We start from the raw sequence: 15809 nt of genomic DNA, 5'->3' as shown, positions 1-15809 counted from the left end.
GCCGCCTCGACGCCGCCCCGTCGTCCTTGTCTCCGCCACGCCACCTCTTCCCCCTCCGCCTCGCGCCCTCTGCTGCGCGGATCCCTCGCCGCCGGCCACTCCCCCCCGGCGGCCGCCCTCTCCCCGCGCCTCAGATCGCAGCAGGCGGTTAAGCTGACCCTTCTCCCCTCCCCCCTCTCCCTCCACAGCCACCCTAGTTTGTTTTCCCCTTCTCGCGTGCTCTCCGGTGCCCTCTGGCCTGCGCCATGCACCTACCGTACGTCGCACCGATGCCATGCCGCCATGCCTCCCAACCACCACTAGCTCCCCCCACACCGCGCCGTGACCCTAGATAGCCAGCTCCCGCCGCACGTGTGTGCGCGCCTAAACCCTCTGTCTTGCTCTGGCAGCCATGCCGCATTGGAATGCCAGATTTTGAATCCACGGCGAGAGGCCGGCGTGTGCCAACTTGACCCCACTTGTCATAAACCGTCCGCTGGCTAGCTCAGCGGCGACAGATATTAATTTCTGAAATTGCAGAGAGCCTTCTATGGTTTGCAAATTCATAACCAACACATATGAACTGAAAAAATAAATGCAATCAACATGTTTACAAAAGTATCGCCTATCCGTTCATGTCATTTGCATTCATGAGAAAAACACTATTATACCTCTTGAGGTTAACTAACTTTCATGGGTATTTTTAGTAATTGCTAGTGCATTTCTGTGCGGGGTCAACATATTATACCTTGCAACACTCACAAAGATAAACAAATTTGAAGACCTCCAGGGGGAGCCAATCATGTGAGAGGATAGCTAAAATGGCTAGAACCCTGACTTGGGGGTAACCACTCAAGAAAACGTGCCGCAAATGATATGAATGCAATCCATCAGGGAGATAACTTCCTGAATGGTAATCACCCATGGATTTCCTCCCGGAATGAAATTATAGTAACATCATCTGTACCTGAAAAATGTGGTGAAAGTGCATTGTTGCCCAATGGTTGTCTTGGTGCAGATGACAATAGGGTTTGTGAGGGTTAAAGCCGATTACCTAGTTTATCTCATGATATTGCCTCTCGATGATTGACTATATGAGGCAGGAACAGATCGGTGATTAACTATTTCTTTGTAGTTGTAGAAACATTTTTTTGGTAACTCTCATATAATATGATGAGTCACTCTATTTCTCTTTCATTGGCACATACATCAATTTCGACTAGATCACAATCATGTGTCGTGCAATTCCAGATCCCCGGTTAGCTTTATTGCTTATTTCCAAATTTACATAGTACTAGTCTGTTAATACTTGTTTTGAGGGTACTTTTACTTCTTCTTTCCTGAGTTTTATTAGTGTACTTTTACTGTCCTCTATAGGTGACGTGTGAACCGTTGCTTATGCCGATCGACTTACCGACTACCTATTTAATTGGTTTTCTTTTAAATCTTATAGTTCCCGTTGATTATAAACTGGCCGGCCGCGATCAATCAGTTGGTATTGATTTTGTCAGCAGACTTTGAGGTCAGTTTAACCTATCATTTTTCAACAGTACTCAACTATTTCAATCTATCGTTATTTCTGTGAGCAGACTTTGAGGTCAGTTGGTATTGATTGCGTTGGGCTGTGGGGATTTTGAGCTGTTTTCTGACTTGTACTGTAAATGGATTTGGTTGTAATAGAAATGACATTTTCTCTACTCAAACTCATTATATTGGAATTATTTGAAGATGTGTGGTGTTAGCCTATCGGTAATAATTATGTGTTAGTGTGAGTTTATTCTTCCTGTGAGCATTCTAATTTTATTTCTCTGGATTCAAGCAATGGGTTTGGACTTGCAAGATTCAGTTCACAAGTACTTGTGGGCTAGCTTTGGCTTTTAGCCTAATGAGGTCTCTTACTTGTGACAGTTCAGTTGTCAGTGTAATATGTTAGAAACTGCTACTATGTCTCTAGAGGCCTCGGCATATATTGTTTCACCTCTTCACATGCCAATGTATTTTCCATGTTGTGATGGAGGCCTTTTTTGCCTTGTCCACCCGAGAGGCCCTTGAGTTTGCTGGAATGTCGATTAACTTCCGTTCCAGCAAATTCGGGTACTCCATATGTCCTATTTTCAGCAAAGGTCATGCTGAAATTTTTCGTGAATTTTAGCATGACTTTGCTAAAAATAGGACATATGGGGTACTTGTGACTAATGCATGGGTCGGGGTACTTGTGACTAATGATGAAAGCTTAGGCTTTTAGGGTGCCTCGGCGTCGAAAAACCCTCAATGATAAAAGCTTAGCTTTTAGGATGCCTGAGTGTCGACAAACCCTAAATGATGAGACCATGATCTTGTTCCTTGACAATAACCAACTTTTTGACCAAAATTTGTTCCTATTTAGAGAGAAACATGGCCAACAACGATCAGGCCGGTGGTTCGGGTGGCAAGGCATTCTGGGAGCTGTCCCAGGAGATGGAGGAACAACCTCACTTGTATGAGGACGCCGCCTTCCCCACCGATCCTGAGACCACTGACGGTACCGCCGAGGATGACCCCACTGATGCCACCACTGATGGTGCCGCCGAGGATGCCACCACTGATGATGGCGGCGCACGCACAGATGGCAGCCAACAGAAGAGGCAACGGAAGGACCGGCGCCCGACCATGCTCCGCACCCTCAAGGAGGAAGTTACTAAAGTGGACTCCGACGGGAATCCAACGGGGCCCGAACGAATAGTCAAGGGGTACTCGCTTCAGCTCGGGTGCATTCTCCGGAGCACCGTCTCGATCAACACCGAGAACCTGAGGCATCCTGACCGAGGGAATTTGCGCAACCTCCTCTTCACGAAGCTGCACGAACGATACAAGTTCCCCGCTGCTTTTGAAAACACAAGCCTCAAAGAGAATAAAGTGAACAATGCTGCCCTCACGAAGATGAGCAAGGCCCTGTCTACTTGGAAAAGCAATGTGAAGAGAATGATCGAGAAAGGTGAGAGTTATGAGAAGATCAAGGAGAAAAATCCTTCGATCACCGAAGATGACTACAACGACTTCAAGATCAATTGCTCGAGCACCGCAAACTCCCAATCAAGTCAGTGGGGGAAAGAAATGTGGGAGCTGAAATTAGGGGAACACAAACTCGGTCCCAGCGGTTACAGAGTGGCGGAGCCTATATGGGACAAGGAGGACGCGGAGCATGCCGAGCAAGGCCTACCGCCCCGCTTCGAGAAATACAGCGGTAACAAGCAGACCAGGAACTTTGTCAGGGCCCGGTACAAGGAGGACCCGATAACAAAGGAGCTTACCACGGATCCGAAGACCAAGGCGCTTGAGCTTGTTCTAGTAAGGAACACACCCCCGCGTAATTAGCTCCATATGGTTGCATTCTAATTAATGAAGCCAAATTTCTAAATGGTTCACATTCCTTCCGCAGGCGACTGAAAGCAGTAGCGCGGGGTCGACTACGAGAAACCCTTTGGACACCACTCTAAATAGGGCGTTGAATGTAATGAAGAATAAGGATAAGCTCAGTAAGCCGACGTCAGCTGGTCGTGTGGCTGGCAAAGGCTTGTCCACAAAATGGGGGTCATACTATACCGCTGGTGTGCGGAAGGAGAAAAAGACCAGCTCGGAAAGCCAGGCGCGCGAGGTTCAAGAACTCAAGGCACAAGTGGCGCGGATTCCGAAGATTGTCCAAGAGCAAGTGGAACAATGACTCGGAGCGACGATCACCGCCATTGTGCCTACCTTGATCCAGGGGTTGAGTGCGTGGATTGCGGGCGGCCCCGATTCCTAGCTTCACGGCCAGCAACTCGCAGAATGCGATGGCGGGGCCATTGGTGTCTCCGGCGGAGGCGGCATTGGTGTCTCCGACGCCGGCACGGGAGCTTAATGCACCCGGGTGTACGGCGGCCGGCACCTCTGCAGCAAGCGGCCCCTCCGTCAACTGCACGCCCGCCATTGGCGGTGCCTCGACATTAGCCGAGCTCGACGCCATCATCACGGTAACTAATTAAGCCTCTCTCGGCCGAGGACTTCATCTCCTTGCCTTTGACTGGGCATCCCTGACTCCCTACATGTTTTCGCAGGGCGCCGCCGACGTTCCGTGCACTCTCCTGCACTTCGTGAACAATGAGTTGGTCGATGTCGCCAAGGGCCAAATCGTTCAACCGGGCAACCTCTTGTTCCACGGTACCCAGATGCCACCCAACTTGTTTAGGGTTCAACTGCTGCGGGTGCTACCAGGCTGCGGCGAGTTGTTACCTCCGATTCGACCCGTCGGGGCCGATGATGATGACGTGATGACCCTCAGCGCCTGCCTGAGCTGGCCCCTGCTTTGGCCGAAGAGCCAGATTCGTTTGGGGGCGGGGGACACCACCCCAAAGACAACACCGCCAGTCGTGCCGGCGCCAAGTCGGCCCCATGGCAAGACCGCCGCAACGGTGCTGGACATCCCTATGCCACTGGATCCAAACATGCATATGGCACAGGATCAGAACGACTACGACGACGATACATTTGGCAACGTGGATCAGTACTTTGCCGAACATGGGTACGATGGCGACTTCATGGGGGCTCCTTCTCAAGAACCCAACCCAACAAAAGACGTGCGCGATCTAGCTGGTACCACGGAGAAGCCAAGTTGCAACAGGCGTCGTCTGCCGTTCAGCTCTCAGGAGACGCCTCCAGCTGCCGACTTCACCGAGCCTCAGATAGGCGAGGTGCGAAATATTATCAGCCCAAACACACTCAAGAAGGCAGTCTGTGAGCAGAACTCGGTCCCATTACAGGAGAAGAAGAAGGCACGCAATACAAACACTAACAAGGGTGCGAGCCAGCCGGCACCGAGTACGATCCGTGCTCAGGACGGGCCACCTTCACCTGAGGATATCTCGAGGAGGGTGCATGTGGCGGGTAGGGCGATGCTACCGACAAATATGATCAATGCTGCAACCGGTGCTATGCGGAGTCTGCATGACAGTGTTCTTTCTTTGGAGAAGCGGCGTCTCAGAGAGAAGGATGTGGCATACCTAGTTTTCGCGGCCAAGGTGCCAGAGGGCAAGGGCTTTGTGGATAACTCCATCAGGCGTACGATCGTCCTGCGGTTTGATGACATCCACGCTATGATGAACCTTCATCCGCTGCACTACACCTTCGTTCGGCTATTTTCACTGAGTATGGAGATGCGGATCATTCGCGACAAGACCCCGGACATCGTGATAGTCGACCCCTTCTACATGCGTGCCAAGATCTTGGGCAGCGCTGGGGACCGGCAAGTCACGAGTTCTTACCTCGAAGGCGTCATTCTAGCAAACCAAGATAAGGATAACTTCCTCGTGCCTTACTTTCCCGAGTAAGTCCTCCCCTCAACCGGCCCGTAACATATGAATTCTTAGATTTCGATCGTTTTTTATTTAACATTTCGTGTTTTCTGCAATGACACACATTGCACGCTCATCCTCCTAAGCCCCAAATATTCCATGGCCACGTATTTCAACCCGGACCGTCAGTCGAACGTAGACTACACAAATGTCAAGAAGGTTCTTGATGATGTTCTCCCCGGCTACGCCAAATCTGGAGGCACCTTCACCAGGCCTATTCATAAGTACGGCAAGCACGTGTTCTCCCACAATACGACGTTCTGCTGCGTCAAGCAGCCGCCTGGCGGTCAGAAGGGTGACTACTACGCCATCCGTCACATGCGGGCGATCGTACGGGACCATAATCAACTTCTGCTACCGAGTAAACTCAAAGATTGGGCAAAGAGCGTGTCGGCAATCCAGGACGCGGACCTCCGACAAGAATTCTTTCGCATCTAGTCGGAGTTTGCGGAAATCATCCATCAAGATGTCCTTCATACCTCGGGGCAGTTCTACCTCAGAAATCAACCGTCCAACAGAGACATCGACACAATGCTACAAATGCAGGCTGACAACGCCCGTTCTTTCATGACTCCCATGATAGACGGCGGCTTCATCCACGCTCCGGTCCCTTGAGTCGAGTCGAAAGCAGTGATGCTGTGTCTAGTTCTGAAACATCGATTGGCTCATGTTGTAATTAAACTTTAATGAACTTGTAGTATGTCTCTTTGGTTTCGAGAGTCGTTCAACTTAGATGTAATCGATGCTATTAGTGTCTTCCTTTTCTCTTCCGATCGTTTTGTTGCATACTTATATATTGCTTATGTATTGTCTGTGAATTGGTACTAACGTTTCGTTTGGCTAGTGCATAGCGATGCTGACCTGTGTCGTGTACAAGGGTAAGGTTCCCGGAGTCTACGATGACTGGGAGGAGTGTCGGAGACAAGTTCACCGATTCAGCGGTAACAGTTACAAAGGGTACACCACTAGGGCCGAGGCCGAATCTAGATACGCCCGCTATCTAGAGGGAGAGGGGAGGGAGCGTTGGAGGAACCGGATGAAGACGAGTTTCATCGTGATGATGCTCATCGTGATGACCGCAGCTCTCTTATATGTGATGGTAGTTTAGATGATCGATATCGACTTGTAATGTGAAGACAAACTCGCTACTCACGGTCTCGAGACTTGTAATATAATGTTCTATCTTTGTTCGGTCTTTTCAATTCGAAGACTAATATGATGAATTGTATTCAGAGACTAATCTTCTATTGTATTCGATGAATCTGTTGTTGATGTGTGCTGTCTATATTTTGTCCAATTATACATTTTGTAACCTGTGCAAAAAACAGAAAATAAAAAAATAAAAAACCCTAATATTCATACTAATGGCGCATCACACCACAGTGCGCCATTAGTATGCCAAAGGATACTAATGGTGCATCATTAGACAGTGCGCCATTAGTATGCCGAAGTTACTAATGGCGCATCTTGCTGTTGTGCGCCATTAGTATGCCAAAGCACCTGGGTATACATGGCCCCCTGGGAGGCATACTAATGGCGCACTGTTGTATATACTAATGGCGCATCCAGTGGTGCGCCATTAGTATACCAGATACTAATGGCGCACCAGTGGTGCGCCATTAGTAAAATATACTAATGGCGTGGCACTAATGGCGCACCACTGATGCGCCATTAATGGCCAAATTAGGTGCGCCATTAGTAGGCCTTTTCCTAGTAGTGGGAAGTGCGTCCGGGCAAAAAAAACGATTCGCCCCCCTGACTGCTGGGACCCACCAGGTACATCTTCGCACGCAAGGAAGTGCCTGACAGTCGGGACCCACCTGGTCGAAGCGTACATAGCGTTGTCATTCTGGTCGCGAACGTGTACGTACATACTGGTTGATGTATAGGCGCGCACGTGTCGTCGATGTAGAGGCGTGCACATGTCGTAGTAGAGGCGCGCATGTAGCATGTACACGTACGTACAGCGGCGAGGGTGCAAGAAAGAAAATACGGCCACGTACGTACATACGGGCAGGGTCTCTAACACCTATCGCGCATACGTACATGGCTGGGTCGGAACGGAGAAACAACGTCGTCGTGGTGTTCATGGGGAGCCAACAGGCTGGGTCGAAACGAAATGCGTGGTCGTGTTCATCGGGAGGGCTTGAACAGAACAAGCGATGGAAACGAGGCCTGGCGTACCGCACAACGGAGGAAACGGCCTTGTGTTCGACCGGCCACGTTCGAAACAGGGTCCTGTTGATCGGGAGGGGCCTGGCGTACCGCAAAACGGAGGAAACGGACCTCCTACGGTCCGAACGAGGGTCCTGTTGATCGGGAGGGGTGTGGCGTACCGCAAAACGGACGAAACGGACTTGTGTTGGAGCACTACGGTCGAAACGGGGGTCCTGTTCATCGGGAGGGGTGTGGATTACCGCCAAACGGACAAAACGGACTTGTGTTGGAGCGCTACGGTCGAAACGAGGGTCCTGTTCATCAGGACGGGTGTGGCGTACCGCAAAACGGGACTCCACGGGATACTGTTCATCTCCACCGTCGACCTCCTCCAGCCTCCACGGGCTACCGTCGACCTCCTCCAGCCTCCATGGGCTACCGTCGACCTCCTCCAGCCTCCACGGGCTCCTGTTCATCCAGCCTCCACCGCGCGCTACTCCACAGGCTACTGTTCAACCACCCCTCCACGGGTACCCCTCCACCGTCTACTGTTCCTCCAGCCCTCCACACCACGGGGTCCTATTCAACCACCCCTCCACGGCCACCCCTCCACCGTCTATTATTCATCCAGCCCTCCACACCACGGGTTCCTGTTCATCCAGAGGCAACGCCACCGCTCACTGTTCATCCAACCCCCCCCCCTTGCAACACTCACTGTTCATCCAATCGATCGGCTTCAGTTGGCAGCAGTAGCGAAGGAATCGCTCCATCGGGTTCAGTTAACAGCCATCGATCGATCCCTCAGGTTCAGTAACGCATAGCCTACAGTGCAATCACTTGGGTTCAGTTATAGCCCAACGCCTCGCTCGGCTTCAGTTAGAGCCAACGCCTCGCACACATGCGCGTACATATGAGAGAAACGCGCATCGCTCCGCCCCCGACCTGCCACCGTAACCGGCAACTCCCCGAAATTTTCCTCCCCCTCGCTTCTACCACGGTTTTTTCCGTCGTGGACAGCCCAAAGAATGTCATGCAGCTGCGTCTCCGGCCTGCCCAGGACAAAAAGCCCATTTCTGTCATGATTTTTTGTCATAGAAGTAGGAGCCCACCACATCTATGATGATACCGGGTTTTGTCACAATTATCGTCATAGATGTGTCATATGTATGACAGAAAAAAATTTCATTCAGCCCAAAATGTCACGGATGTGTCTTTTTTTTGTAGTGCGACCTGGTGCCTCGTTACCACCGGAGCCACGCGCCGGTTATTTTTCTTCAGGACCTTTGTATGAGAAGACTGGGCACGGCGTCTGTGCTCGGGTCCGTCCCTGCAGCGTCGATAAACCCAATGGTTGAGCTGTGTCTGGCGGGCTGGCCCCATTCACGTCACCTCCTGGGGTCGTTGGTGTCTGGCCTTCTCATGCAATAACCTCAGGAGACTTACTCGGCGCAGGTTGCCTAACCATCTTGCAGGAGTGACACAAGTGTTCCCAATTAAGTTCAGGCGCAACTCGCCTTGAGGTAGGGCCTCGTGAGTCCTGCACTGGCTCATGAGTGCCCATACACACCTCCTCTAGCCCTGCCGTGCAAGCCACGTGTCAGGGTGGGGCTGTACATGCCCCGAGGCCTCTCCTCAAAGGGAGCCCCCTCCCATGCACCAGTGGAAGCATGCTCCACGCTGGCAGTCGACACTGTGGAGGAGTGGCTATGCCCATGCAAGAGCAGAAGCGCCATGCTCCGCGCTGCTGATAAACAACTAAGGGTGGCCTCACGGCTGCAGCAACCTCAGGGAGCCTCCGGGCACACTGCTTAGCCTCACTGCGCTGCTCTCCCTTAGGAGGGTAGAGTAAGGGGGATGTGCACGGGGGCTACACTCAGGTCACGCCTGGCGTACGCCACCCTGCCAGGTCCCATGGACCTGGTCTTCGCGCGCCCCTCCTGAGCGAGAGCTCGGCGAGGAAAGGTATGATCGTCTGTTCGTACATCAAGGGGGACTCCTGAGCATCGCGTCTCAGGATCCTAATTGTCCACGTATCCCCTCACCCCTTGGTCTCGTCCTGGCGGTTTAGACGACCCAATGGCGGTTGAGGTATGCGCGGGGCCGGGCCCTGCCGACACAGAACACCAAGGCCTACTCTCGCACTCCCTTCCCCAAGCCGTTCATACGTCAAGGGGGACTCCTGAGCATAGCATCTTAGGATCCTAACTATCCACGTAGCCCCTCACCCCTTGGTCTTGTCCTGGTGATTCGGACGACCCAATGGTGGCTGAGGTATGCGCGGGGCCGGGCCCTGCAGAAGCAGAACGCCAAGGTTTGCTCTCGCAACTCCTTTCCCAAGCTGTTCGCACGTCAAGGGGGACTCTTGTGCATCGCGTCTCAGGAGCCTAACTGACCTTGTACCCCTCACCCCCTGGCCTCGTCCTGGCTAGCCGAACGACCCGGCGGCGGTTGAGGTATGCGTGGGGTCGGGCCCTGCTGACACAGAATGCTAAAGCAAACAGAAAAGAAATCGCAAAACCATAAGCAAATTATTACAAAGCATATTGTTCCAAGCATAAGTTCTTACGCCTCCACGAGGCATGATACATGTTGCAGAATAAAATAGGGAGATGTGCAGCCATCAGGCTTCTTCTTCGGCCTGGACACCACCATCGCTGGCCTTGGGAGCCCCGTCATCGGTGATGTCGTCGTCACCCCTGCTTTCTGCCCCAGCCACGGGGCCGACGGCGAGGAACTTCTTCAGTAGGTCCTCCACTGGACTCTTCATGGCTTCAATGGCGGCGACGCAGGACTCGGGGTCCACAGGCTCGAGCAAGGCAGCAAAGTTTGTGGCACCCCGGCTCAGAGAAAACCGGAACGGCCCGTATTCCAGCCTAGAGATCGAGATGAAGTCTTCTGGAATACGACACTACTTAGCATAGAACAAATCAGCTCTTTATTACAATCTATTTGGGTACAAGGGGTTATGATATAACGAGGAATTACATCAGCACGGCGACACTACGCCTGCCACTGTTGCTCTATGCAAGTAGAAGAACAAGACAAAGCAGCGGAATAACTTCTAGCAGTGGAACAACGGCGATGGTGGTGAATTCCACTCCGTAGGGACTTTGACTAGAACGCTTATCCTAGCACGCAAATAAGGAATCCATGGCAAACAAGCAATCAAATCCAGCATGACCTGCAAACTAGCATAACATGCCAGGTCAGTACGTTGAATGTACTTGAAAGCTCACAATAACCAGAAGCATTCAAGACAAACAACAGCATGGCAATTACCAGTTAAGCAGGAATTAACATGATATCATCATAGCAACATGGCATGAATAACATGAACCTGATACAGCTAGCACAAATATGAGCATGGCATGAACATATGAATCTGATGATACTAACATGCAACATGATGACACTATCATGCACCAACTTACTTTGTTTGGGTTACCTCGTAACCATCACATGCATCACTTACCTATCTCGGACATCACAAGATCATCTCACGATAAAATCAAGCTTGGTATAAACAATACCGCAGTAATCATTACATGACCACAAGGAGCTTGATCTTTACCCACGATTCTCGCACAAATATCCAACAACCCGGTATCCTTGATAACACAGTGATCATTCACCAAACCGCACTTAGTTCAACAGGTTACCTCGTAACCAAACGGTGATCAATCACGGGTCACCTATCCAACTTATCTCATCATCGAATAGGGGTTGTTATTAAACACATCATTATTACTGTTGACCCATAGTGTAACCGACATGAACTGGGCTCTTATCCGCGGGTGTGGCTATCGATAGATTTAATACACTCTAAAAAGGTAGCACAATGTACCCACACCATAGAACCCGTGGCCTCGCACTCCCATTCAGGTGGACCAACAACATTCCAACAAAACCGATCTACTTCCATGACACTCTCTCAGCCACTCTGACCAACACCCCTTACTGGGTTCAGTCCTGGGTGACCCCGCCTACAAGAGGCAACTACCACCATCGTGGCAAAACAATAAACGGTCCCAAATAGGGACCCGCCGGCTATAACAACTACGGGCCCACAAGGTTTATGTCCGCCTACCTGATTAGGGTAGTGCGTGCCCATAACCTTCCCTAGTTGGAGGCACCATCGAGAGGCATGACAATAGACCCATCAGGGCCTCCCCATACTAAGGCAAATGTGGTTGCACTTGTCAGCTCGATATGGTGGCACCATGACTCAGCCAACAGTTGTTCAAGTTCAATTAAGTCTGGTTAAACTTGAATGCAATAAGCTGAGTCATATGAAAATAACATGATGCAACTACAATACATGAACATGATATCAACATAAGCATGGTTGTGCAACATTACTTCTCAACATATCAACAACAGTAAATCATATATCTGACTGAGCATGGCATACTGACTAGCATGACCATTACAAGTATACACTTCTCAAAAACATAGCGTGACCACTAGTATCAATAATAAATATCATGCAAGAACAGATCAACAATGCTACCATGCAAGCATTTAACCAACTTTATGTGACGGAACATGCATAACAACGGCACTCGGAACATACGATAGTCATGCACCGAAGGCCATCACCAACATCAACATGTACTACTATCTGATACGTCCATTTTGCATCATGCTTTTATATCAATATTTATTGCATTATGGGTTGTTATTACACATTATGTCACAATACTTATGGCTATTCTCACTTATTTTACAAGGTTTATCATGAAGAGGGGGAATGCCGGCAGCTGGAATTCTGGCTGGAAAAGGAGCAAATATTGGAGACTTATTCTACACAACTCCAAAAATCCTGAAACTCCTCGGAAGTCACTTTTGGAATTAATAAGAATTATTGAGCAAAGAAAATACCAGAGGGGGCCCACACCCTGGCCAGGAGGGTGGGGGGCGCGCCCCCCTACTGAGAGCGCCCCCCTGTCTCCTGGGCCCCCTGGTGGCCCTCCGGTGCCCATCTTCTGCTATATGAAGGCTTTTACCCTGGAAAAAATTAGAAGCAAGCTTACGGGACGAAACTCCGCTGCCACGAGGCGGAACCGTGGCGGAACGGCTCCGGCAGAGCTGTTCTGCCGGGGAAACTTCCCTCCGGGAGGGGGGAATCATCACCATCGTCATCACCAACGATCCTCTCATCGGGAGGGGGTCAATCTCCATCAACATCTTCACCAGAACTATCTCCTCTCAAACCCTAGTTCATCTCTTGTATCTAATCTTGTATACAAAACCACAAATTGGTACCTGTGGGTTGCTAGTAGTGTTGATTACTCCTTGTAGTTGATGCTAATTGGTTTACTTGGTGGAAGATCATATGTTCAGATCCTTAATGCATATTAATACTCCTCTGATTATGAACATGAATATGCTTTGTGAGTAATTATGTTTGTTCCTGAGGACATGGGTGAAGTCTTGCGATTAGTAGTCATGTGAATTTGGTATTCGTTCGATATTTTGATGAGATGTATGTTGTTTCTCCTCTAGTGGTGTTATGTGAACTTCGACTACATGACACTTCACCATTATTTGGGCCTAGAGGAAGGCATTGGGAAGTAATAAGTAGATGATGGGTTGCTAGAGTGACCGAAGCTTAAACCCTAGTTTATGCGTTGCTTCGTAAGGGACTGATTTGGATCCACTAGTTTCATGCTATGGTTAGGTTTACCTTAATACTTATTTTGTAGTTGCGGATGCTTGCAATAGGGGTTAATCATAAGTGGGATGCTTGTCCAAGAAAGGGAAGTACCCAAGCACCGGTCCACCCACATATCAAATTATCAAAGTACCGAACGCGAATCATATGAGTGTGATGAAAAATAGCTTAACGATAATTCCCATGTGTCCTCGGGAGCGCTTTTCTCATTATAAGTTTGTCCAGGCTTGTCCTTTGCTACAAAAAGGATTGGGCCACCTTGCTGCACTTTATTTACTTTCATGGCTTATTACCCGTTACAAATTATCTTATCACAAAATTATCTATTACCTACAATTTCAGTGCTTGCAGAGAATACCTTACTGAAAACCTCTTGTCATTTCCTTCTGCTCCTCGTTGGGTTCGACACTCTTACTTATTGAAAGGACTACGATAGATCCCCTATACTTGTGGGTCATCAAGACTCTTTTTTGGCATCATTGTCGGGGATGAAGCGCCTTTGGTGAGTGGAACTTGGTAAGGAAACATTTATATAGTGTGCTGAAACTTTCTGTCACTTGTTACTTTGGAAACTAATCCCTTGAGGGGCTTGTTCGGGGTATCTTCACCCTAACCAATAGAGCAAAGAGTTGCTCCTCAACCTACTGAACCTACTGAAAATGTTTACTTTGAGATTCCTTCGGGTATGATAGAGAAACTGCTAGCTAATCCCTTTGCACGAGATGGAACATTGCATCCTAATTTACACCTTATCTTTGTGGATGAAGTTTGTGGATTATTTAAGCTTGTAGGTATTCCCGATGATGTTGTGAAAAGGAAGGTTTTCCCTTTATCTTTGAAGGGAGGTGCATTGAGATGGTATAGGCTATGTGATGATACCGGATCTTGGAATTATAAACGATTGAATTTGGAATTTCACCAGAAGTTCTATCCTATGCATCTTGTTCATCGTGATCGTAATTACATATATAATTTCTGGCCTCGCGAAGGAGAAAGCATCTCTCAAGCTTGGGGGAGGCTTAAGTCAATGTTATATTCATGCCCCAATCATGAGCTCTCAAGAGGTATGATTATTCAAAAAAATTATGCTCGGCTTTCTCTCAATGATCACACCATGCTTGATACTTCCTGTGTTGGTTCTTATATGCTGAAGACTACTGAATTCAAGTGGGACTTATTGGAAATAATTAAATGCAACTCTGAAGATCGGGGTCCGACGATGGTAAGGAGTCAGGTATAACACCTAAGTTTGATTGTGTTAAATATTTTAAGGATACCGATGCTTTTCGTGGATTTAGCGCTAAATATGGACTTGACTCTGAGATAGTATCTACTTTCTGTGAATCTTTTGCTACTCATGTTGATCTCCCTAAGGAGAAGTGGTTTAAATATAACCCTCCCACTGAAGTAAAGGTAGTTGCACCTATTACAGTTGAAGAAAAGACTATCACTTATAATGATCGTATTGTTCCTACTACTTATGTTGAGAAACCACATTTTCCTGTTCGGATAAAGGATCATGCTAAAAACTTCAACTGTTGTTCGTAAGAGTAATACTAGAACTTACACACCCCCTGAGCAAATCAAAGTTGAACCTAGTATTGCTATGGTAAAAGATCTCTTGGATGATAATATAGATGGGCATGTTATCTATTTCTGTGGTGAAACTGCTAATATTGCTAGACCCGATCCTAAGATACGTAGACCTGTTGTAGGCACGCCTGTTATGTCTGTTAAAATAGGAGATCATTGTTATCATGGCTTATGTGATATGGGTGCTAGTGCTAGTGCAATACCTTTTGACTTATATAAATAAATTATGCATGATATTGCATCTGCTGAAATGGAAGATATTGATGTTACTATTAAGCTTGCCAATAGGGATACTATTAAGCCATTTGGTATTGTTAGAGATGTTGAAGTCTTGTGTGGGAAAGTTAAATATCCTGCTGATTTTTTTGTTCTTGGTTGTTATACCTAACTCCTTACCATCGGCGGACTTGTGTTAAATCTTTTATGGATACTGATGCTTTTCGTGGATTTAGCGCTAAATATGGACTTGACTCTGAGATAGTAGCTTCTTTCTGTGAATCTTTTGCTGCTCACATTGATCTCCCTAAGGATAAGTGGTTTAAATATAATCCTCCCATTGAAGTAAAAGTAGTTGCACCTATTACAGTTGAAGAAAAGACTATCACTTATAATGATCCTATTGTTCCTACTACTTACGTTGAGAAACCACCTTTCCCTGTTAGGATAAAGGATCATGCTAAAACTTCAACTGTTGCTCGTAAGAGTAATACTAGAACTTATACACCTCCTGAGAAAATTAAAGTTGAACCTGGTATTGCTATGGTTAAAGATCTCTTGGATGATGATATAGATGGGCATGTTATTTATTACTATGGTGAAGCTGCTAACATTGCTAAACCCGATGCTAAGATACATAGACCTGTTGTAGGCATGCCTGTTATTTCTGTTAAAATAGGAGATCATTGTTATCATGGCTTATGTGATATGGGTGCTAGTGCTAGTGCAATACCCCATTCTTTATATAAATAAATTATGCATGATATTGCACCCGCTGAAATAGAAGGTATTGATGTTACTGTTAAGCTTGCCAATAGGGATAC

This window comes from Triticum dicoccoides, chromosome 7B, assembly GCF_002162155.2.
Source record: "Triticum dicoccoides isolate Atlit2015 ecotype Zavitan chromosome 7B, WEW_v2.0, whole genome shotgun sequence".
In the NCBI taxonomy this organism is placed as follows: Eukaryota; Viridiplantae; Streptophyta; class Magnoliopsida; order Poales; family Poaceae; genus Triticum; species Triticum dicoccoides.
Note: the sequence above shows the minus strand (reverse complement) of the source record.